This window comes from Nyctereutes procyonoides, unplaced genomic scaffold (assembly GCF_905146905.1).
Source record: "Nyctereutes procyonoides isolate TBG_1078 unplaced genomic scaffold, NYPRO_anot_genome, whole genome shotgun sequence".
NCBI classification, from domain to species: Eukaryota; Metazoa; Chordata; class Mammalia; order Carnivora; family Canidae; genus Nyctereutes; species Nyctereutes procyonoides.
In genome coordinates this window covers 38,087,260-38,107,347 of record NW_026575135.1, presented here as the reverse complement: position 1 = coordinate 38,107,347, position 20,088 = coordinate 38,087,260, and the positions used below count along the sequence as shown (strand labels likewise).

Genomic DNA, 20,088 nt, shown 5'->3' with positions numbered 1-20,088 from the left:
CTAGTGGGGTGGGGAGTCACAGGAGACTTTGAATATAGCAAAACTGTAGCTGACTTAGTTTTAAAGGATCACACAGGTTCAGGGCATCCCAGTGGGGGGCAATTGGCATTTGGTGAGGGGAGGGAGATAACACTTAGCTGTGAGGGACCATCCTAAGCATTTAGGTTACTCACCCCCCCGGAATTAGCGGCCACGAGCATTATTGTGACAGCCTTAAATCCTTCCGTGTATTTTTCAAACACTTCTGGGGGGAGGCAGGTGGAGCCCCCTGGTGAAGAGGGAATGTGGAGGCCAGGCCCTGAGACCCGTTAGGAGGAAGGTAGCCGGGCCGAGGCAGAATTTATGGGATTTAATGATGAACTGGACGTTACAGCTGAGGGCAAGGAGGACCGTGGGTTCTTGAAAAATTTTCATCTGTTCCCCCAGGTTCATTTGTTTGATGGAGAGAATTACATTTTAATTTTGACGTGCCCACAGGAGCTGTTCAGGTGGATCTTTGAGCCTGGATATCAGAGGAGGTAAGGAGGCAGAGAGAAGTTTGGGGGTCCCCCGGGGTTGTTAAAGCCACGAAGCTGGCTGAGGTCAGCCCAGGAGACGATGTTAACAGAGTGAGGTCCAAAGACAGAATCTGGGGCTCTGGGCACTCAGAGTTCAGGACGTGAGAGGATCCAGCAAAGGGATTGGAGAAGGAACAGCTAGTGCAGAAGGAGAACCAGGAGAGTGAAGGTTCTGGAAGCTCGCTGGAGAGTATGCCAGGCACTGTGTGGGGCCCTTTCAGGTAAATCACCTCATCAGCTACTCACATCAGTCCTGCGATGCTCATGGTATATTGCAGAGAGAATGCTCTTCGAGAACATAATCCTTTGGCTTTAGCTTTTGGCAACTGAAATGTGTAATTTCAGGATGATTATCCTCATTCTGCAGCATGTTGCCCTGACTTAGCATCTGCTGAGCACAGCTCTAACGTAGTGGGAGATGGGCCCTCTCATGTGTGATGACACTTGAGTGGCCACTACCATTTTTGGAAGCCACCACTGCTTCAGGTGGAGTATGCCTAGACGTCAGTCAGCTGGTCCTGGATTTTGTGCATGTTTCTAGTAAAATATGAATGACCAGAAACTACCTTAAAATAAAGCAATTTTGGCCCCCTTTGAAGCCAGCAAATGCTAGCAAGTTTTCAATTTTACCTTTATTTTATTGAAAAAAAATGTACACCTGTGCTCTTTTTATGGTAATGGTACCTCTAGTTGATGAAGTATTCTGCAGCCACTGAAAGTGTTTCTGAGAAACAGAAAATAACCTGGAAGAGTACTTATATTTTAAAGTTAAAAAGGCAGTCCATAACACGTTGCATTTCAATAGATCAAAACCATGTAATGTAAACAAAACAGATGTGTGGAAAAAAACCCCAGCATTACAAAGAATCTGCCAAAATATTAATAATAGTGTTCACTGGAGGATAGGAAAATAAGAAATATATTTATCTTTTTTTTCATTTTATATATTTTCCATATTTTTGTATGAGTATATATTATTTTAGAACAGTGTTGCTCAGTAGGACTTTCTACAATGATGGGATTAGGCTATATTTGTGCTGTCTAATCCATAACCACTGGCTACTGTGCACTTGAAATATGATTAGTGTGATTGAGGAACTGGATTTTTAATTGTACTAAATTATATGAAGTGTAAATTTTAGTAGCCATATGAGCCTAGGGACTACTTTATTTGACAGTGCTATTTTAAAGTGCAAAAATAATAAGAAATATCTATTATATCTCAATAAAGCTGTTAAAATAGTATCTGAAATGTGTTTACTATTACCAAGTTTTGAAATTTTATTACACAGTGTGGGAGTGAGTTTGACTTCACAAGAGGGACGATGGACACAGCACAGAAAAACGTTGGGGCTTTTATTTAAATGGTTTCTTTTCCAGCTCAATAGAAAAATGATCCAGCATTAAGCTTATTTGTACCTGAGTTCAGTTTCAGACTAGAAAGAAACCATCACCTGGATGTCATAGTAGTTGTTCTGCAACAACTTTCTTCAATTATGAAAAATATTCTTTACTAAACATATCTTGATCTTTACACAAGTTCAAACCATGTAAGTAATAGGTTTTGAGGTGAGGACAAAGCTTGTTATCCCCACTTTGTAGATGTAAAAAATCAGGTCCATGATGGTTCAGTTCCCAAAGACCTGAGACAAGAAGCAAAGGCAAAGCCTCTTAGTTCTTGAAGCCCAGAGGATTTTATCATCTTTCACAATATGGACAGAAAATTTCTAATAAACTGTCTTGGAAATATTTGCTTTTTTAAAAGTCCTTTCAATGAAGCCTTTTTTATTTGGTTAGTTGGTTTTGTTTTTGTTTTTTGACTTCTAGAACTGTCTGAAGATTAGTTTGCAGAAAGCAAGGCACTGCACATCTATCAAAGGTTGCCCTTTATTTGTGTCTGTGTCTTCATGCTCTCCATGGAATGCCACACAGAACCCCTTGTCTTTTCATGTGAGCTTACTCTGGACCCCTAGTCCCGAAACTCCATCTGTCTTCCCTCCCTCCCACACGTAGCCCCTCTTGGAGTTAGCCAATCATAATTCTGCATCTGGGATTTAGAGATGTAGATTTAGAAATGTGCTGAGCTTTTCTGGGATCACGTTCCCTGGATGGCTGAGGCACAGTGGACAGTAGTATGAGAGAGATGAGCTCAGCTGAGCAGGCACCGGGGTGCTTCCCACTCCCGCCCCACACTCCCTTCATCGGTGGCCCCCCAAGTGTTTGCTAAGAGCAGCAGACAGGAGTACAATTTAACATAAATGAACCCACTGAATATTTTCAGACCTCAAGTCTCAATCCTTTTTGGTTCAAGTTCTAGGGAAAGTTTGGAGCCAGTTGTGATTTAAAAAAATAATAATAATAAAAAATTGGTTCACCCGTCTGTCAGAACAGCCAAGAAATATTCACATGAGGAGGACTATCCAAAAAAATGAAGAGTAGCTCTTTTCCAAGACAGATCTCTGGAACTCTCTCCCTCCCTTGCTCAGAACCACTTCCTCTCCTCAAATCTCACTTTAAAACCTTCCTGTTTGTTTTAGCCTATGACTGACTCAGGCCCCATTCATCTTTCTTTCCTCTCTCCCCATGACCACATCCTTCCACTCTCCCCTCACCGTCCACCGTGAGAACACTCGCCTGCCTCGTACCTCCCTCGTTCCTCAGCCCCTTGCGTGTTACCCTCCGGCCTGCATGGACCACCCTCACCGGGCCCAGACGTGTTTGGAAGCGTGAGGGCCTGCTCCACGTGGGTGTCTGTGCCTCTCCCCCCTTCTCAGAGGAGGAGGTAATGGATCCTAATGGTACTTATGCCTGAAGAGGTGCTTCACCAATTGTATTTTTAAGTTATAAATTCAGATGCTTGAGAAGCAGAACACAAAAGGACCTTGTAACAGACTGCAAAGACACCAACTCCCAGCCCTGTTCCCCTTGGGATACTTCAGGTAAAGCCTGAAGGAGAGGTGGGAATAAAACACAGGCCAAATCAGAGCTGCTGTTTCACCTTCAGAATAAAGTTATGATGGTCTCACCTGTGCTTCCTATTTCTCTCAAGTAACAAGAGAAGTTAACCCTCACTGAAGTTCTGAGGCAGGATCGGCCCTGGGAGCACAGTCCCAGAGCAAGCCCAAGTGTTTGAATTCTTTTAGTTCAGGGTGCTTACCCAGTATTTTCTGAAGGGTGTGGTTTCAGGTTGGTTCCCTGGACAATGGGTATGCTGTGGCTTTCCCATGATGCATCGCTTCCCTCCATCCCAGGATGGAACCTTCTCCCACAAATGTGGAGGCACGTCAATCTGCTCCCATCCCCAGAGGGGGCTCACTGCTGGTGCCAAAAGAAGTGCATCCGGAACCGAGTGTCCCATTTTTTTACCTGATGAAACACATACTCATCTCACTTTTGGTCCTATCGCAGTAATAACAGCTTCCATTTCTCTACCACATATTGTTTCCAAAGCACATTTGTACTTGTAATGGGAAGTATGGAGGGCAGGCTTTAATATTCCCATTTTATCTTTAAGGGACTAAGGTCAACATGACTTGCCTGAGGTCTGAGGTCACAGAGGCAGTGATTGGGGGAGTTGGAATCCATATGAATCTTCTAGAGGAACTACAGACCAACCATAGACATCCCCACATGAGTGCATCAGTGTCTGGAGAGGAACAGTCTGGAAAGGTTTCCACATGGTAGGCAACACAAATAGCATGTAGAACTGGCTTTCTTGTGGCTTTTGGAGGTTCTCTTTGATTTTTGGTGGCAGAGCTTCTTTGTGTGTGTGTGTGTTTAAATCATACTTGCCTCATTTAAAAACCTAAAGAGTGAGTCAGTGTTACCCAAGCTCACCCAAACAGGTGGCAGAGTGATGGGACTCAGAATTATGCTTGTGGTTAAGCCCACCTGGGATTAAGTCTGGAGTGGTTAATTCTGCTGTATGAAAAACAAATAATAAAAAACACATTTAAGAAAAACTGAAAAAGAAGGAGTAAGAAATAGTACCCAACCTAACTTTTGAGGGCTATGTCTATAATAGAAAATTTGTATGTAATTGTGTATTGGTTTTCCACTTTTCTTTACCATCCAGAAGTTTCTCTGAAGGCGAGTGGCTTGCCCTGCCACTTGGATGGCAATGTAGGTCCAGTTCGTCCTAGCACGGACACTAGGACTTTGAGAGCCATTTCTGAGCACAGGTGGGGAAAAGAGAGTGGTGGCCACAAGGGTCTGTGCGTGGTGCCTCTGTGCCCACACCTGGGAACACTGACTTGAGAAGTGACTGACATGTTTATTTGGTGTGAGGTCAGCTACAGCTCTGAGGGCAATAACATGATCCCCATAAAAAGAGACCCCCCAGGCTGGGCTGCCGGCCTGCTTGACGCCAAACAAGGGTGGTGGCCTAATAAATGAGACCTCACTTTCAACCCTCCATACGTGGTGGATTCATTCACTTTGTGGATTACACACCTTCTTCCTTGTCCTCCCAGGTCAATCACATTGATTGCTTTTTACCCCTTTTCTGGCTGTGTGCTGCTTCTTTCGGATGAAGGAAGACGAAGGGAAAAAAAGATTTGATTTCAGCGCCTATGAACCACAGAAGGTTCTGTGAAGAATGAAGCTGAAGCTATTGGTAGAAGTTAGGGGGGAAAAATCTGAGTATAAGGACAGTAGAAAAAGATCTGAACTTTTGAGATCTCACATGAATACGAAGTAGGAAAAGAGCTCTGTTTTCCAAAGCCAACACAGGACGAGGGTGTGTTTTGTGCCGGAGCAGCTGTTCTTAGCAGTGGACTTCTGCTGATCATTCTTTCAAATGTCACAGTCAGACCCAGGAAATTCCCTGGGAAGTCCCCCGCATCACACAGTCTATGCAGTTTGTCCATTTGAGTATGATTCTGTTGGATCTTCAGAGACTGGTTGATCTTCAGGAAGCTGTTACCACAAAATGGATCTTCCTGCACTGAGGAACCAGCATAGTACCCTGATTGATGACGAGAGTGGACTGGGAAATGGGAATCTGGATCCTAATTTCAGTCTTGCCACTACCAGCCTGGTGGTGTTAGGAAAAGCCTGTTATTTCCATTGTCTCCATGGCTTCATCTGTAAATGGGGTGCATGGAGAAGGCGAGAATGAAAGTACCTGCCGTTGTGCTTGTAAGTGCTCAAGAAATTATTTCTTTCTGCCTGCCCACCTTGTTCTCCATCTACTAAGTGAGGGATGAAACCAGAAGATCACTGAGGCCCCTTTCACTCTAACACTCTGTGGCTGTGTTGGCAACACCTTAAAATGTTCCAACTAACACTCTTGTCAGCCTTGGTCTGTCAGAGTCTATGCAGTCATAGAGTTGGATGACGTAGTGGTGTAATTTTGACTCTGTATTATAATTTTTATTTTTCCTTCTCCTGATTTTTAATTTATATTTTCCATTTTATGGCTTTTGCTTTTTAAGTTGTCACAGATCCTTTGGACAATAAGAAAAAAAGGTGTAACAAATTGGATGGAAATAATGCATTCACTGAAAGCCAGGAAATAATACGGATATGAATACGAATACTAACACATTGTTTTTACTGGACACTTACTGTGTATGAAGAGCTGTGCTAAGCGCTTTATAAACATTAGGTCACTTCATTCTCATCATAACCCTGTGAAGCCATAATTATCACCTTCACTTTATAGATGAGGAAACAGTATTAAAGATATTAAGCAAGTTGTCCAAGGTCACACAATTAGTGAGTGGCAGAGCAGAACCACAAATCCAGGTCTGACTAAGAGCAGTAGCATGCACACAAACAGGCTCTCAAAAAAAAAAACAAAGCAAAAACAAGCCCCTAAATTTTGATGTGCACCATTTATTGATTTCCATTGTGTGAATACTCCCACCATAGCAAATTTCAAGTCATCAGCAGCTTAAAATCAACTAAAAAAAATTCTTGAATATTTAGTAATTTGTTCTTGCAAGCCAATAGAAGCCAACCCCAAAACACTCCAAGGAGATACTGTGTTGATAACCACGGAGCAATACTGCCTCCCTGGATCACAAGCTGGGGCTGCAGCCAACAGGAAAATAGGAAGAAAGGAGGGAAGGCTGTGGACAGAGAAAGTAAAGCAAAATTCATTCATTCATTCATTCATTCATTCATTCCACAAAGCCTAAATGAGTACCAGCTAAGTGCCAAGCCTTGAGATATGTGCTTAGGACTCAGGCATGAGTAAAATGAGCAGGGTGCCTAAGCCTAAAGAGACCCGAGTATGCCAGGGAGAGACCGAAGGTAAACAGATATTTTAAAATATTATGCAATAGAAGCATGTATGAGTCTGTGGAAGTCCAGGTGAGGGAAGCAGAGATTCTACTTGATAGTCCTGAAGCATGGGGTTAGCTACATATAAGTGGAGGTTTCTGCATAACACAAATTTTGTTTTTTTTATTTCCAATTTATCGAGAAGCTTCTCTCACTAGAGAGGAGAGCTCAGCTTAGCTGCATTTTAGGACTAAACAAAGATGAGGTCAAGAAAGGGCCAGTGAACCATACACAAAGATAAACTCAAAATGGATGAAAGATCTTAATGTGAGACAAAATTCCATCAAAATCCTAGAGGAGAACACAGGCAACACCCTTTTTGAACTTGGCCACAGTAACTTCTTGCAAGATACTTCCGTGAAGGCAAGAGAAACAAAAGCAAAAATGAACTATTGGGACTTCATCAAGATAAGAAGCTTTTGCACAGCAAAGGATACAGTCAACAAAACTCAAAGACAACCTACAGAATGGGAGAAGATATTTGCAAATGACGTTATCAGATAAAGGGCTAGTTTCCAAGATCTATAAAAAACTTCTAAACAGCAAAGAAACAATCCAATCATGAAATGGGCAAAAGACATGAACAGAAATCTCACGGAGGAAGACAGACATGGCCAACAAGCACATGAGAAAATGCTCTGCATCACTTGTCGTCAGGAAAATACAAATCAAAACCACAGTGAGATACCACCTCACACCAGTGAGAATGGGGAAAATTAACAAAGCAGGAATCACAAATGTTGGAGAGGATGTGGAGAAAAGGGAACCCTCCTGCACTGTTGGTGGGAATGTGAACTGGTGCAGCCACTCTGAAAAACTGTGTGGAGGTTCCTCAAAGAGTTAAAAAGAGATCTGCCCTATGACCCAGCAATTGCACTGCTGGGGATTTACCCCAAAGATGCAGATGCAATGAAATGCCAGGACACCTGCACCCCGAAGTTTCTAGCAGCAATGTCCACAATAGCCAAACTGTGGAAGGAGCCTCGGTGTCCATCGAAAGATGAATGGATAAAGAAGATGTGGTCTATGTATACAATGGCATATTACTCAGCCATTAGAAACGACAAATACCCACCATTTGCTTCGACATGGATGGAACTGGAGGGTATTATGCTGAGTGAAATAAGTCAATCGGAGAAGGACAAACATTATATGGTCTCATTCATTTGGGGAATATAAAAAATAGTGAAAGGGAATAAAGGGGAAAGGAGAAAAATGAGTGGGAAATATCAGAAAGGGAGACAGAACATGAGAGATTCCTAACTCTGGGAAACGATCTAGGGGTGGTGGAAGGGGAGGTGGGCTGGGGGTGGGGGTGACTGGGTGATGGGTACTGAGGGGAGCACTTGATGGGATGAGCACTGGGTATTATTCTATATGTTGGCAAATTGAACACCAATAAAAAATAAATTTATAAAAAAAAAAGAAAGGGCCAGTGATGCAGAAAGTAAGCTCTTTCAGTTAGGAACATTGTCTGATGGACCCCTGTATTCTTGACACCACACACCATACTGGTAATAAGTGAACACTCCATAAGTACTTGTTGACTAGATGAATCATTGATGAATAATGAGTCGTAAGCTTCAGAGAAGGTTATTTGAGGAAAAGGACTAATGATAAGAAGCAAATGGCGAAAGTTGTGATCCCTAAGCATATATGGGATCATGTAATGGAATAGAGCCAGTGCCCAAATAGAATGTGGGCAGAGACGCCAGATGCTCAGAGTGGAGGTGAAGTACACAGAAGAGGGTATGTTCTGGAGTGTGTGTTCCTCCACATGGTCTGCCACTTGGCGCACAGTCTCTGTGAGGATGATCTGAAGATGAGGCAAATCTCTGGTTGCCAGGAATTATACAAATTACTATTTTGGCTTCAAAGTTCAATTTGGAGGAAGCTAAAAAGTCATTGGTACAGTGAAGTTTGGGGATTTCAATGGATTTCATTCATGTTTGTTTACTCTTCTCCTCTGATTATCTGAGAGGAGTTCGCAGTTACGGAAAACCAGGGGTAGTATGCATGTTCTTTCTTGGGACCCTGGATTGTCTTTGTAAGAAGTGCATCTGCACGTGTTATTTTGTAGATGATTTTCCTTATAACAATGCCTTATGTTTGTAGATGGTTCCTAGTTTCTAAAGATCTTTTCTGTAATTACTTTTGCTGGGTCCCATGAGGACATTAGAGAAGGTGCAAACGTCTCTATCTTACTAAAGGAGAAAGTGTAACTCATAGAAGTCAAGGCATTCACCCAGAGACACACGGCTGAAGAGCAAGGGCCCAAATCATTCATTCGAGGCATAGAGCCCTCTGTATTCACCCAGCTTCCCTCATGGGAATGCTTACCTCCTGGCATGAGCAATCCCAACTGAGGCATGACAGCAGCTAGAAATGGTCCTTTTTACTTGTTTGAGAACTTCTTTCTTGGTGGTGAAAAATTGAACCTGCCTGCCCCAGTTTCTCAGCCACCTTATGACTCGGCGAGCAATTGCTTTACTGCTGACAAAATGAGGCCACCCCAACCTAAATGGAGCCCGTTTTCAGAGTAAGACCCTGTGTGGAGACAGCTCTTTCCTGGAAGGATAACAAAAGCATGCTTTTGTGTGTATTTCACTTGATGGAAAGGAATCCCCAGCGAGGCCATATTTTCCCCCTGAATTCTCTCAAGTCCAGAATGTATCCAAGTTTCCAAGATAATCTCAGAAGAGCCATTCATCTATGAAGATGGCCAAATTGTCTTCCAGCTCAGTAGACAGGGTATTTTTGAGAGGGGAGGGGAGGAGGTGAGAGGAGGGGTATGGGAAGAGGGAAGTGAGGGAGACAGAGAGCCAGGGAGTGAGACAGATGAGGGGAAAACATGTGCCGACAAACGCTGATGGGGACAGGAGAGACACCAAAGGGCCAGGCCCGACTCTGGGGTCCCACCTGCCAGGGACACTTTCAGCTGATTCTTTTTAGGACCTGTCACGGTCAGCCTGACAGGCTGTCACTTCTCATCACTGGGCTCTCACGGAGGATCTTCGTGTCATTGCTGTCACGAAGAGACCTGGCAACCGGCGAAGGATTTCCCCGGGCGCTACGTGATAGGCCATTATGCGCCTCTGATCATCTTTGCAGAGTAGCGAGGCCGCTGTCAGAGGTAATGGAGACCGCGCCACTAAGAAAATCCGCTGTAATTTATTTATCAATTGTTTCTGCATACCACAAAAGTGGCCTCCTACTTTACAGCAGGGTCTAAGGTATTTGAGAGCCCCTGAAGTTCATGGTTTTCCGGTATTCTAAGTTCTACTTATGGCCTTTCCTGTATATGACACACAACACCACCCTTGTGGCTTGCAGGCCGTTTTCTTCTTTGCTTTCTTTCGTCACAAATCATCCTGAGGCATCCCTTAAGTGCATTTGTATTGTTAAGTGCACCGGCTTGATTTGGTGTTAATTCAATTTGAGTGGCCTTAATATCTTGTGGGGGTGATGCAATGCAGGCCGCCTGTACCTTGTAAAATCGGGTCCCAGGTCTGCCTGGGAGCAAAGCACCTTTCCCAGAGCCATTTACCAAAGTTGCTGATAAAATTTTCATAAGGGAACCTTTTTAGTCTGACCCTATTGTGTTATTCTACCATTAAGTCTCAGAGAACCGAGCTGGCTTCGAGTGACAGCTTATCACGTTCTCCATTATCGCTGCCTGTGCCGAAGAGCTAGCGGCCTGCGCCTCCCTCCCGCCTCCGGTCCGTTCTGGGAAAACGTTATGGGCCCACACCTAGGGGCTAATGGGCGATTGGCTCTGCGTGGGTGCCCAAGAGCCCAGCACTCTTCCTGAGGACCTGGCTCCCCTTCACCTTGGAAAGCTGGAGAGGCCCCGGGGCACTTTGGAGAGCCTGCAGTGATAAAGAAAGCGAGGTGTGAAACAGGGTAAGAGTCACAGAGCCACTTCATGCCCAGCTCAGCCCCCAAGGCTCTGATGATAATGCCGACACCCCTGACCCAGAGCATAAGAGCAGAGCTGAAATAATGGAGTGAGACATCTGGTGGCACCCTCAGCTCAAAAAGAGCTCTGAAATCTGGGGTCAGACGTACATGGGTTTGCAGCCCAGCTCTGTGGCTTCCATGCTCTGTGACCTTGGGCTGGGTAGTGAGTCTTGGAGCTTCAGTGTTCCCATCTGTGAAATGGGAATATCAACATGTTCCTCTAATGGGCTGTGTGCAGGGATTGAGGCCACATATGTGAAGAGCACGACACATAGTCAGGCTCTCTTATGGTTACCTTAGAAGCCAGAGGCCCTCAGAGGTGGCAGGAAGAAAGCTGGGTGGGATAGTGAAGAAGTTATTTGGATAGCACAGGATGAGGAAGAGAGAGAAGTCTGGTTTCCTGGCCTCATCGAGGTCCCTTTCTATCTTTCCCACTGTGTCCCTCGTACTGTCCCCTTGATATCAGGGGCTTGGGTGGATTTGGGGCGCATGAGACTGCTTGATGATTCCATTTCTGAACAGCCTACTCATGTCTTCTCATCATTCTGCCTTGTTTTGCTCTCTGTGTCTGAGGAATGGCTAGAGCCTGACAGTGTGAGCACGGGCCCTGTTTGCTTCTGCTGCTCTGGGGGAAAAAGTACAGTGGTCGGAGAAACAGAAATGGCAGGTGCTTTTTTCAAAACAACATTTAAAAATTATTCTTATAAAAGCAATATATGTTTCGCTGTAGAAATGAGGACATGTAGATAAAATCTGGATACTATAGTGAAAGGAAAAAAAATTGTCTGTAATCCTACCACCTGTAACTCCTAACATACCAGATACCATGCCGTGCTTTCTTTCAGCCCTTTTTTGTGCATGCATGCATGCACACTCGCTTGTTCATGCCCTTGCTCATGACATATACTGTTGTGGTTCAAAGCGCAGTCTGGCTTCATCGCTTATTTAGCTTTTCCGCTACTTCTTCCTCATCTCTAACCTAGAGCTTCGTGATCGTGCTTCCTCAGAGGGCGGGTAAGAGAAGCAAAGGAACCAATGCACACGAAGCAGGGCACCTGGCATGCGGCACACTCTAAAGGGGTTTTCCTGGAGGAATACTGTTATGTACAGTAGAAATCTGGAATCATACAGTATATCCCTCTTGAAGTGTAGTTTTTGGGGGGCTGTTTCCTCTTTTCTCATACCCAGTTACTAGACTACAATCCTTTCTTAAACTGCTCACCCAGACAGTGTCTTGAGGTCAGACTGAGCCCTGCCTCCCTCCTGGCTCAGAATGCCAGGGTGGAATGGTGATTATCATGTGTTCATTTTCAAAAGGGTCTGACAATATTAATATCTGAATCCCCACAGCCTGATGCTTGGTGGTCTTTATTAGGCTCATTTTATAGAAGGGAGAATTAAGACTGAACAGGTATTGAAGGGGCTGTATGAGGTCTCCAAACAAATAAGGTGGACTTGGCTGCCAGGAAATGAACAGTGCAGCCCAGAGAAGTGGCTGCTCTTGGCCTTGGATTTGCCTTTATGACACTGGAGACTTAGGCATGCATGGAGCAAGGAATGAGGCTGAAATCTCAAGACAGGTTTTCAGAAACAAATATCTCCTAGAAAAGCTTTGAGAGTCTCCCTGACATGTGTTTGTGTATGTGCATATGTGTGGGTGTGTGTGCACGCACATGTGTGTTACCTTTTTGGTGTTTTTAAGTATCCCTTTGTGGGATTCAAACATTTTCAGAGTGAAAAATAATCATTTTAAGGCAGGCTGAGTAAGGCAGGGTCATAAATCTGGAAGGAAGACCAGGGTCCAGCTTTATTTGTGTGTGTGTGTGTGTGTATATGTGCATGTGTGCTCACGTGTGTATATCCGCGTGCATGGATGCATTTTGAGAGCACAGGCATAGAGAAGGTGCCTCTTGGCCTCCAGGAAGGGAACTGGTTTGGATGAAGTATTGGCAAACGCTCGGGGCACCGAAGAAGAGGCTCTGGTCAGGGAACTGTGCTGTATTAGAATTTATAATAGATTAGCTTATCTGCCCCTTGATCTTCAAGGGTACATGGGGAGCTGAGGATGAGGTATTTCTGCTGTGATTTTCACAGCGAGAGGAAGCCTTTAAAACAGTATTCCCAGCATTTCCCTCCGCACAGCCCAAGGCGGTGAGAACTTGCTATTCACAACCCCTCTCGGGTCATTTGGAGGAGGCTGACAGTGCCCAGGAATGCTGACATGCTTCAAAACATCACACAAGAAAGAGCCCACTCAGATTCCTAGGGGGAGTTCCTGTCGGTCCATCCGAGCTCCTGCAGCATTGGACTTGATTGCCATGGCTCCCGCCTCCCCCCGCAGATGCTGCAAATCCATATTCATCGGTACCGTCTGCGGGACTCCCCTCTCCTTGTCCATCTGTCCATCCGACTCTCTCTTCATCGCTCACTGCAGTAAAGGGTGCTCACTATCACGCAAAGGGGAGCGGGCCAGGATGTTCCAGATGAGCTGCTGCCAGGGATGTTGCTTTAAACGCCAACGAGCTGAAGCGGCTGGCAAAGAAAGAGTGAGGGATAAAGTGTGGTTTGATGTCTCCAGGCGCTAGGGAGATGATTCATATAACATGAGCCCTTTAGGATCCTTGCTTAAATCTCAGCCTAGCACCCCCAGCTGAACTGGAACTCTGAAGTCCAGCCAAGGAGAGTCACTGGTCCTGCCTCAGCCAACAATTGGTGGGTCAGAGGCAAAGGACAGAGGAGGGGTGGTTCTTTCACCTGCTGGGAAAGAAGGAATTGAATGATTCAACTCTTCTTGTGTGTGGTGGGGAAGTCCAGCCAGGAAGGACCTGGCTCTCATATTACAAGAGCTGCTTTCTAAAGCCAGAGGGACTTTCTCATTGCCAGAGAGGCTGGTGGTCCTCAACCAGAGTGGCTATGGCATAGTTCTGGAAAGGTGTAGTGATGGGGACTCTGTGCACTCTGGGGCTCTGGGTGTCAGGCTGGGAACCATGAGGGAGGACAGCTGGGATGGGGCTTCACTGTCCTCAGACTCACTACTAAGGCAGGGGGAAGATGTAGAGGGGAGAGGTGTCACCCCATTTCCTGTTTATCTCGGTGCAGTGGGGTCTCGATTGCCCCCATTTTGGCCTTTGTATGGAGGTGTGTGTTTTGGCCACTCTCCACCCGCAGCATCTTGAAACCTTCCCCTCTCCCAGTGGACCCTCTCTCTGCCTCTCTGCCATCCGTTCTCTCCTCTTATGTAAGTTCCATAACCATCTTTCATTTGGGGAAGCCCCATTGCCCAGGGCTTAGTTCATGTAAGCTTGGGTTCAGACCCTTGGGGGGGCTGCCCCAGTTCTGGCCAGCGTGTTGGGTTTGAGGATGGGCCCATGCACTAGGATGGTCCCATCGGAACCAAACCTGAAACTTCTGTTCGAAATTTCTGTTGGAACTTTGAGGCTGGAGAAGTTCTCTTTCATCTGAGGTTGTTGAGTTGAGAAGATAAAAGCGTGGAGGTTCTGGGGGCTGCCATGATGAGAAGGTCGACTTCCAAGTGAAGCCCCTGGAAAAGGAAGAGTGACAAGGTGGAGAGACAGGGTTCTGATGGCGTCATCTGAGCACTGGACTCTAGTCATACTCGAAGTCAGAGTCTACACCTGGACTCTTCTGGTACACCAACCAAGGAATTTCCCCCTTTTGTTCGTTATCCAGTTTTTTCCTGCTACATGTAATCGGAAGTGTAGTATCTAATGGTCAATATGCCTTTTCCTCTTTCCTGCTTGGAAGCCCCTCTCTCCCTTTCCACTACTCATCTACATATTTCTCCTGAAGCTGAGACCCCCAACTTTCTGTGTTTCCCTCTTTCCCCTTACTCACTCAGGCTTCCAACCACCCTGTGGTGTCAACTATGACTTCAATGCAAATAAGCCCCATGCCCACCTTCATGTTTCCACCTTGGGTCTTATTCACTGAGTCCAGCCATCTACGACACATTTCCACATGTGCTTCAAGCACAGGGACATGCACAGCTGGTGTGTTCTCAATATCCTCCTCTTCAGCCCTGGCATCTGGTCCCCCTAGTTCAGAGTCACAATTGTCTTTGATTCCTTCTTCTCTTCCTGCCCTCATATTGAATCATCCATCAAGTCTTTGAAAATTTCTCTGTGTGTGTCATTTTTTTTCTCCATCCACTGCCAACCTCTGGCCTCAAATCTCATCATGGTTATATCAAGAACCTCTTACCTGATTTCCTAACACTCATTTTAAACTGCCACACGCTCCAGTTTATTTAGCTTCCTCAAATACCTCTTTCACCTCACAGCTCACCTGAAGAAACTGGATTTCTCACTCGTGTGCATCTTCATGTCCCCCAGGAATTGGCATTCATAAGACATGAAAAGACACAGGAGCATCTTTCTAGACTACTAGTTTCCTGCAGGATTTCTTGGGGTATAGGAAGTTGTGTTTTAACTAGCAAGTAATTAAACACATCTTTTATATCAGTCTTCTGTAAAGTAGAATACAAAACTCATGTTTTGTATGAATGAACCATAGATTTCAAAGAAGTTCTGAGATTATTGAAGTCTACGTCTGACTACTACCCAAGAGTTCTGGGGTTCCTTTTCCTCCATCATTGGGGAGAAAGTTTGGAGTAGCACCAATATGCTGAGCCATGTCTAACCTCCTCAATTTGGTGTCTTCCTCAACTGGCCCTACCCTTCCTACCCTCTTCCTTGTCTTTTATTATTTCCTGGAGAGAGAGGGTTCTTATGGTTGTTCCTTGTACTCAACACCCTCATTCTCAACCTTGTTTTGTGCTACTGCCTCCTTTTCCAACTGGTCCCCCCTCTTTTTTTTTCCATTCACCTAAATCATCTGCCTCTTTCAGGCCTAATCACCAACCTCACAATGTCTCTCCCTTCTTACATTTTTATAACCTTTGGAATCCATATCAATAAATGGATTATGTGGTGGGAAAGAGTCACTCACCTGATCAAAACTCTGAAAGTGTATCTATTGTCTGGCTGTGGGTGGAAGTCTAGGCTCCTTAGCATGGCATACTGGCTCTTGGCAGATCTGGTTCTTCCCTGATGATGCTTCAGTCTCAACTCTTCTTGTGACTACATTTGATCTTGGCTGTCCAGACTTCAAGAACCACTGAAGTGCCATCCCTTAAAGCACAGTAGTCATTCTCACCTCTTGTCTTGACCCTATCTCCTTCCCTTCTCATCTTTATCCACTTGGACTCAATTCAGGCAAAGCACCCTTCTTGGACATTATTCCTGAGAACAGTTCCAGATCAGCATCAGTTGGAACAGTTTTGATTGCTTCATTCTCTGTTCACCTGATTGTGAGCTCCCTAAGTGCAGGAACACTCCATAAGTGTTGTCACTGTTACATATTTCACCAGGAATGAATGAGGAAACAAATGGGAGGTATCAGGAAACTTAAGGATTTACTGTCTGTGTCCCTTATCTATGTGATCTTGGGCAGGTCACTTGACCTCTCTAAGTCTGTGTGTCATTTTCTAGTCAAGTCTCTTTTATGAACACAACCATTTTGATCTCTATTTGCCTGAGGGTCTCTGGGAATAGCAGTGGTGACACTGCTTGGAACAAAAACTGGGCCTGAGACTAAGACCACAATGAGGAATTAAGAGTGGGTGGATGAGGAGGACCAGGGTTGCTTCCTCCTCTCCAAGATGGCACACCCTGCACAGAAAGGCATCTGCATACTCAAGTATAGTTTAGGAAGTCTGGGCAAAGATCAGCAAACAGACAATTTTGGATGAGACACAGCTTATTTTTACATATATTATTGTATCCCAGCCCACAGAGAAGCTGTCAATTATATTTTTAAATTCCAAGAGCTCTTATTTATTTGCTGAAAATCTTTTTTACAGGCACTCTGCTCTTGTTTCATGGGGATAGAATCTCCTCTTATCTCTCTTAGAATATTAATATTTTTTAAAAAATAAATATTTGTTCTGTTTCCTGCCTTGTCTTTGAATTCCTTTCTGGTCTCTTTCTTTTAGGTTAGCAGTTTTCCTCAAATGCCTAAGAGTAGAAATATTTTATATTTATGCATATTTAAGAATCAGGATGGGCACCTGGGTGGCACAGTCAGTTAAGCATCTAACTCTTGGCTTCAGCTTAGGTCATGATCTCAGGGTCCAGGGATCAAGCCTCACATTGGGCTCTGTGCTCAGTGCAGAGTCTGCTTGAGATTCTCTCTCTCCCTCCCAGTCTGCCCCTTCTGCTCATGCTGTCACTCTCTTCCTGAACTAAATAAATAAAATCTTAAAAAAAAAAATCAGGAACCAGAAGCTAATGGAAAAACCTGCAGGTGCAAAGGTAGGACTGGTGGACTTCACCAAATCATGATGTGGCAGTTGATTTGTTATCATCAACAAAGATAGTCTTTTCTACTGGAGTTGTCAGTTTCTGCAAGCAACTGTCCCTTCCAGTCACCAGTCTGAGGTCGGGCAAAGTGGGGAAGTAACTAGGGATGGGGTTTCAAAATTTCATTTAATCTTGTTTTCAATACAGAGGCTCACTTCTACTCTCTGCCTTACCTGTCTCTAAGTTCTGAGTCCTTCTAGAACAATCTAGCCACAGTGTAAACATCTTTTCTTTTGCTTGGGTATAGGGTGGCTTCTTGGTATCACTGGGCTAGATGAGGAGGTGGCAAGGTGTCTGCATTTTTCATAAAGACCTTCAATCAATCTACTTGATTTTAGCTGTATAGTTAAACCCCTGTATTCTGAAACACCCTGTGCCTTCAATTACTGAGCCTTTCCAGTTCTTTGTGTTTTGATCTTGCTTCTTACTGGTTTCCATGTCCAACTAACACCATTCATTCTGGCTTCATCTTTTATAGACTTTAATAAGCTATCTCCAGTAACTTTCTCTTTGTTCTAGAGGATATATCCATTAAAAAAATTAATTTACTGGCATTTTAGTGAAGTTTTCTGTGAGGGGGGGCAGAAACAGGGCAGAAACAGAAATGAATGCACATGTTAATTCTGCCATGTTGAGCCAGAAGTTGAGCTAATTTCCTTTTTAAAAAAAAGAATCCAAAAAGAAAAAAAAATAAATAATAAAAAATAAAAAATAAAAAAAAGAATCCATGGGCCATCTGAATGGCTCAGTCAGTTGAGCGGTCGACTCTTGGTTTTGGCCCAGGTTGTGGTCTCAGGGTCATGGGATTAAGCCATGTGTGGGGCTCCACACTTGGTGCAGAGTCTGCTTGGGACTCTCTCTCTGCCCTTCCCCCTGCTTGCATGCTCTCTCTCTTTCTCTCTCTAAATGAATAAATAAAATCCTTTAAAAAACAAAAAATAAAAAAATAATCCATTATATTGGATTATATATAATCCAGTAATAATGGATTATTACTATACTAATCCCCCCCCTTTTGGATTCGGTTACTATACAAATACTTTTTTCAATTCCTTTCTCTGACATTCAGTGTCCTGGGCACTAGAAGTACATCAGTGATGACCCGAGACACTGTCTTTTCCTCATAGTGCTTACAATTTTGTGAGGTAGATAGTCAAACAGGAAATTTATGAGTGAGTGGAGTGCTATGAAATGACAAGTACCTTCAAGGCTCTGTGGAAGAAGTAATATCTAATCTACCATAGTTTAGATAAATATGAGATAGGCAGGGAAGATGTTACAGTTAGAACAGTAAACGTTATGGTTTTGAATAAGAGAGAGAAGACACATATGAAGAATAAAAATAAATTCAAAAAGATCACAGAACTTGTTGAAGACAGTGAGGTATGAAGAATGTTGCTGGAGAGGTAAAAGAGGCCAGATTACATAGGGCCTCACAAGCCCTGATATTGGACTTTATCCTGGAGACAGCAGGAAACCATCAAATGCTGTAAGGGCAAATGTGACTACATCATTTATGCTTGTTTTAGTGGGCGAGGGAGGCTGTCTTGTTTCTATTTCTTTTAGTTTAATCATTGTTACTTCATATATATTGAATTTATATTGTGAGGTTCATATACCCCAATGATGGTTATGTTGTTTGTGCTTTGTTCTTTTTTTTTAAGATTTTATTTATTCACAAGAGACATAGAGAGGCAGAGATGTAGGCAGAAGGAAAAGCAGGTTCCATGCAGGGAGCCTGGTGTGGGACTTGATCCTGGGACCTCGGGATCATGCCCTGAGCCAAAGGCAGGCACTCAACCACTGAGCCACTCAGGTGTCCCTGTTGTTCTTGATACTAATTTTTTTTGCCTTGATTTCCTTTGTCAGATATTAAAATTGCTACTCTGACCTTTGATTTATATTTTCCCTGAATTTTTTTTCATCCTTTAACTTTGTGTTTTCTTTTAATTTCTTTCATAGACTATATATTGTTGATATGTAAGAGAAAACCATTTTTAGCTAATCTAAGAGTCTCTGTCTATCCTATACTTTTATTTATCTCCTTAGCTATCTCAGATCTACCAACATTCCATCTATCTATCATCTTTCTATTATTTATCACCTATCATCCATTTATAATCTCACATTGAACAAGTTGAACATGTTAGCACGTTCTCATATCTTTTTGCTATCCATCCCTTTCTGCCATCCCCTTGCTGATATTGTTTAAAACTTTTGTTCTGGATTATTATGGATATACATTTTTTTCTTTGTTTATTAATTTTTTAGGTAACAATTCTACTAAATTATTTGAATTCCTTTATTTCCCTTATTTCTTATAGCAGTCTGTTGGATTTACTTTTACTTGAATTTTCTTTTTTTTTTAAGATTTTATTTATTTATTCATGACAGATGCACAGAGGGAGGCAGAGACACAGAGGGAGAAGCAGGCTCCCTTCAGGGAGCCTGACATGGGGCTCAGTCCCAGGACTCTGGGATCACAACCTGAGCCAAAGGCAGACACTCAACCACTGAGCCACCCAAGTACCTCTTACTTGAATTTTCTAAATAATTCTTTGTATGGCAAACCTGCTAAAACCTGCCTGAGAATATGTCTGTTGAGTATCCAGATAGAAGTCCTAATTTGAGGATAGCATTTTATAGTAAAATTGTTTCTTCCTTTAGGGGTAATATTTATTATGTCTAGTAATATCCACTGATGGAGAAGTTCAAACTCAGCTTCTAGAAGAGAGGCAGGGGTGACCTTCAAGGCAGTGTTCAAGGTCACCACCCCAATTTTTGTCTCTCCATTAATTCACAACTTTGGTCAGAATCTTCCTTTAGATGCTCTGAAAAAATAACCTGTGAAGGAAATTATCTCTATGGATAATTTAATCAATGTAGTGAGTCAATCAGTATGG

The 20,088-nt window shown here is 43.6% G+C and overlaps 1 protein-coding gene across 2 annotated transcripts in view; it reads left to right on the top strand.

Annotated features, from left to right (window-relative positions):
- Positions 1-20,088, top strand: part of CCDC171 (coiled-coil domain containing 171) — a 396,084-nt gene that overhangs the window by 363,658 nt on the left and 12,338 nt on the right. Inside the window, exons 26-27 of one of the 2 annotated variants that reach the window (XR_008661461.1) lie at positions 478-518; positions 4,072-4,237. The gene's annotated coding sequence lies outside the window, so the exon portion shown is untranslated. The remainder of the gene's footprint in view (positions 1-477; positions 519-4,071; positions 4,238-20,088) is intronic. The other variant, XR_008661460.1, reaches the window with a different exon arrangement.